This window comes from Aplysia californica, unplaced genomic scaffold (genome assembly GCF_000002075.1).
Source record: "Aplysia californica isolate F4 #8 unplaced genomic scaffold, AplCal3.0 scaffold00110, whole genome shotgun sequence".
Taxonomy (NCBI): Eukaryota; Metazoa; Mollusca; class Gastropoda; order Aplysiida; family Aplysiidae; genus Aplysia; species Aplysia californica.
Genome location: NW_004797380.1, coordinates 393,776 through 398,676, shown reverse-complemented (window position 1 = coordinate 398,676; position 4,901 = coordinate 393,776). Strand labels below are relative to the sequence as shown.

The following is a 4,901-nucleotide window of genomic DNA, read 5'->3' as shown; positions in this document are numbered from 1 at the left end:
GAAAGCAAACGACAGAATATTGCTAGAGAGCAGGAAAGGAGGTGAAAGGAGACAATTTTAGAGAAGAAAATGTTTTCGGTCTCTACCCGGATTCGAACCCGGGACCTTTGAATGAGAGGCCAACACCTTAACCTCTAGGCCACGAGAGCCCCCTAAAGTTTATCTTATCTGATCTTACCTTAAGGTGCCCGACAAGTACCCTGTCACCCCTAAATCCAGGACCATCCTCACGATAGAGGAAGAAAACAAGCTTGGGAGTGGCTGACGGTTTCAGCGAGGCGTGGCGTGGGGAGGACAAAGGAGGACCTCTGCCTTGTTGTTCGGAGAATCCTCAACAGTGAGGGCAGAACAACAATATTCAAAGGTTTTTACTTTGTGCTTTTTACGTAGTCTACAACATAAAACTGCCTGCGTCTGTAGCGCAACTGCTAGGCGCCATGCTGTTTCCCGCAGAGGACGAGGGTTCGATGTCCGCCTGGGGCGGATTTGTCTCGATTTTACCACTCGGACGTTGAGTCCCTCACAGCTCAGGTTGGCCCTGGCAGGTAGGGTCGAAGCCCGCCTCCTAAATGATCTATATTGTGTCGATGGGGTAGAAAACTTCTGCAAAAATAAACTGCCAGCGTGCCTGTGGGATCGAAGGTCCTGTAAGCCTTTGCCTAATCAATCCCATTGTATCATTTGAACTAGTTCAATCAAGACCACAGATGTCAAGACAAACAGATTTTTTGTGATTGTTGTTAATTAACAGAATGCTTGGTTCATTACAACCTAGAAAGTGGTAACGATTAACCATAACTTTCACAGATAACTGCCCGGGAAACGCTGGGTGCGATCGTTCTTCGAGCCCCATCCGAAGCTGAGACAAAAGAAGGCCATGGTTCTTGGCGACCAGAGGGCGAGGATGACGGAAGATAAAATCAGGGCGTGGTTCGAGAAGGTGGAGAAGAATCTGGCTAAAGATGAGGTGGACATCATGAGCGTCGACCCCCGGTGCGTTTTTAACGCCGACGAGACCGGCTTCCCCCTCCATTCCTCTGGACAAGTCATCGTGACCGACGAGGGCAACCGTCACCCTTACCTCATCGGCAGTGACAACAAGCGGCAGATCACTGTCCTCAGCTGCGCCTCTGCCAGTGGTCGCCTCTTCCCCCCCACTGTCATTTTTCCAGGTCAGCGCTGGACCTTCAAGACCTGGGAAGATTTCCCTGAGGCTTCCTGCGTCCAGACATCCGATGGATGGATCAAAACTGCGGTGTTTAAGACGTGGCTGACCTTCCTCGGCCCATCGTGCTTTTTTTTTGCGACAGGCACACCAGCCATACGAGCCTCGAAGTGCACGACCTGTGCAAGGAGCACGCATTATCTACTTCCTGCTCCCTGCCCATGCGTCACACTTCTTGCAGCCCCTGGACCAGCTCTTCTATGGAATCCTAAAGGAGGGGTGGAGAAAGGGGATGCACGACCACAGGAACATTGCCCGAGTGGGAGAAATTTTCCCTAGGACCTTTGTGCCTGTGTTCAAGGACGTTTGGACACGGGCATATAGGGAAGGCAGAGAGGAAGTGTTGGTGAAGGCGTTAAGGAAGAGTGGGCTGTCACCATGGGACCCGAAAGCCCCTGACTATTCCAAGTGTTAGGCCAGCAAAGGTCTATGAGAAGCCGGAAGCCCCTGTCTCCACAAGTTGAGTTGTTCCTCCGTCTGTTGTGTGTAATGATTATGTTGTGTGTAATGATGATGTTGTGTGTAATGATGATGATGTGTGTAATGATGATGTTATGTGTAATGATGATGTTGCGTGTAATGATGATGTTGTGTGTAATGATGATGTTGTGTGTAATGGGGATGTTGTGTGTGATAATGATGTTGCGTGTACTGATGAAGTTGCGTGTAATGATGATGTTGTGTGTAATGATGATTTTGTTTGTAATGATATTGTTGTTCCTATCCCTGTAGTGGGTGGTTGGCGGGTGCTCTGGTGTGGTTTGCTTCTTCTTTCCTATCAAACATCTATCGTCCTTATCTCCCCTTCTTCTTTTTATGTTTGTTACTCTCTTGTGACACCTCTAATCTTTTGGCGCTCATATGACCGTATGCAGTTGCGAGCGCCGTAAAACCCTCTTCTAAAAAAAAAAACAACTACCCCTGTTGCTTCTTTTCCGAATGTAGAACTTGCTTAGCCCTTCCCCGACAGCCCTTGTTCGTTGTGGTGAGTGATCAACTGACCTAGATTTAGATTTCTCGACCACAGGTCTTGAATTTTCAAGGATCGAACCCGAGGACTTCCTGGATCATGAAGCAGAGTTTCAGCTACCTTTGGTCTCAACAAAAGCTCGGGATCCTGTGGACTGTGGACGACCAGGACCATGATGACTATTGTCTGCCTGAGCAGGCGTTGAGACCAGTGGAAGGTGAAACTCTGGTAACACCATAAGCCCCCCCCCCCCCCTTCCAAAAAACCCCAACTGCTTTGTCCTGGACAATTTAATTGACCATATAATTGCCACTGGATGGACACATGTACTGGGTCCGCCGTCGCCCCTGGCATAGATATATCTAACATCGAACCAAAAGAGAATGAGGGGGAGTACAAAAAGTACCTTGATTTATACAATCAGCTGGCTGGAACGCTAAGGTTTCAACACTAAAGCGGGCTCAGCCCCCCCCAAAGTACGTTTCGGGGGCAAAATACAAAGAGTGGGAGGAGGTAAAAAAAAAGTTGGAAGAAGAGAAGAAGAAGGAAGGAGTGGAAGAGAGGAAGAGAGAAAGGGAGAGAAAAAGAAGAGAGAAGAAGAGAAAAGGTTAACAAAGTTGGAAAAGCAGAGAAAAGGGAAGAAGAAGAAACAAAAGGGAAAGAAGACCAAGAAGTGTGGGGTGGATGAGAATGTAGCAAAGAAGGATATGGTGAGAGGAAGCTGAAGGAAGTGAAAGTGGGAGTAAGGGAATGAAGAGGAAAGTACAGGCATAAGATGATGAAGCAAAAGAGAAAAAAAAAGGGAGACAGAGGAAGAGAATGAGAAGAAGGTGGGATTGGTTTATGATGATGACAGCTCAGCTGATGAGAGTGCTTTTACTTTAAGAGATCCGAATGCATGTTATGTTTGTGGGGTGGGGTGGGGGAGGGGGGTTGAGAAAGATGGATGGATGGGGTGTGACGTGTGTGAGTTTTGGTATCATAAGGGGTGTTATGGTCAACAGAGTGCTATGTAACACTGTATTGAGTGAAATATCAAAAAGTGAGCTAAAACATTTTACGTTTGTGTGCCCTGAGTGGGAGTAAGATGTAGCCTATATAAGTGAGCTTGTTGTGATATGTGTGGAAGAGTAAAATGAAACGTTCATGTCTGTGTGTGAGTAAAGATGTTCATTTGAGTTTGTTCTGATGGTTGTTCTTTTTAGTACATGTATGTCAATTAACATTAGTTTTGTTTTAGGCCTACTGTACAAAAAGAGTTCATCTTTGCTTCTTTCCTCTTTTCCAATAGCTAGTTATTTCTTTAAGCGTGTGAAAACATTTCAACATGAGTATGCCGGTATAGAGTGCATGAACTCCGCAGGTGCCGGTATGGGGTTTATACAAAGGAGTTCCCCTTTGCCTCCTTCCTCTTTTCATATGCCTAGTTATCTATTAAAGTAAGAGGAGCTAAATGTGCTTCAATTTGAGTGTGCCGGTATGGGGGGTGTGGGGTGCATGCTATGGCATTTGGCATGCGTCAAGTAGTGTCTCTGATTACACTATCAGACTAAAAACTTCACCTCATACCGACAGCAGGATGCTGATCTCTCAACGAAACAAAGTTTTGAGTCGGTGTTCTTGAAAGAGCCGAAGTTGGGTTAAAAACAAGGCTATTAAAAGTAATGGAGGATGCTCTGTGGGCACACCTGATAGGAGCCCTCTCTCGCAGAGGAACTATGGTCGACCTGCGCTGCACGACTGCCCGACTCACGCACTGAAATCTAGATAAGAAAGAAGGTTTTGTTCCAAGGTCCGTGTAGTCAGTTAGTAAAAATGCCATCCACCTGTGTTGTGTGTAAGAACCGTTTATGATGTCGCAGTTCGTGATTTAGACCATAGTCGGCGGCCAAATTTGCTCCTCACCTCGGCGTGCTGCTCGTGGCGCCGCGAAGAGAGAGAGAGAGGTGAGAGGAGGCTCCATTAGTTCTAAGGTCCTTGGCTAAAACCAAGGGCCAAGGGTAGAGATCTAAACTTCCGCTTCTGGGAGCTTCATATGAAGTTCAAAGAGGCTAACCAATGAACCAACGAAAGGCAACAATAGGCCTGCCAACCAAGCCTTCGTCTTCGTGGCTTCTTGTTCGTTTGATGCCCAAGTCTAGATTCTAGAAGCTAGATTCTAGAAGCAAAGCGTGAAGGGCGTTGATTTCAGCGATACCACTGTCACTAGGTCAGTACAAAGTGCTACGCGGGTAGAATCTAGATCTAGAACCTAGTAAAAATACTTTTAAGTCAAAGTGGATGTCTAGCAGATATAGATTCTAGATTCTAGGGCGATTTTGTAGTTTCGTTCGTGAAAGTCAAGCAGGGGGGTTTCAGGGGGCCCCCCTGACCTAAAAAAAAGTATGGAGGTGGGGGGGTTCAGGGGGGCATGCCCCCCTGAATTTTATCCTAATTTGATGTTTTGCAGTTAGGTTGCATCCCTGCTCTTTGTGTAGCCTAATTCAAATAGATTCTAGTATAAAATTGGTCTTCAAGACTTTTGGATTTTTTCTCTGAATATGTGGTAAATTTTTACTTTCACTCCCGCACACAGATGCACTGTTTCAGGGGTCAAACTGCAGTACTGTTTGCTGCAGATCACACATAAAGCCACTAAAACTGTCGCAAATCAATTATTTTCAAGACAATTTCAAATCTAACTGTAAAATATCAAATTATGGGTAA

General features: G+C 46.2%; 1 protein-coding gene across 1 annotated transcript in view; it reads left to right on the top strand.

The window, feature by feature from the left end:
* Positions 1–3,794: 3,794 nt before the first annotated feature.
* Positions 3,795–4,901, top strand: part of LOC101848508 (hexosaminidase D) — a 20,597-nt gene continuing 19,490 nt past the window's right edge. Inside the window, exon 1 of the mRNA XM_005095662.3 lies at positions 3,795–4,404. The gene's annotated coding sequence lies outside the window, so the exon portion shown is untranslated. The remainder of the gene's footprint in view (positions 4,405–4,901) is intronic.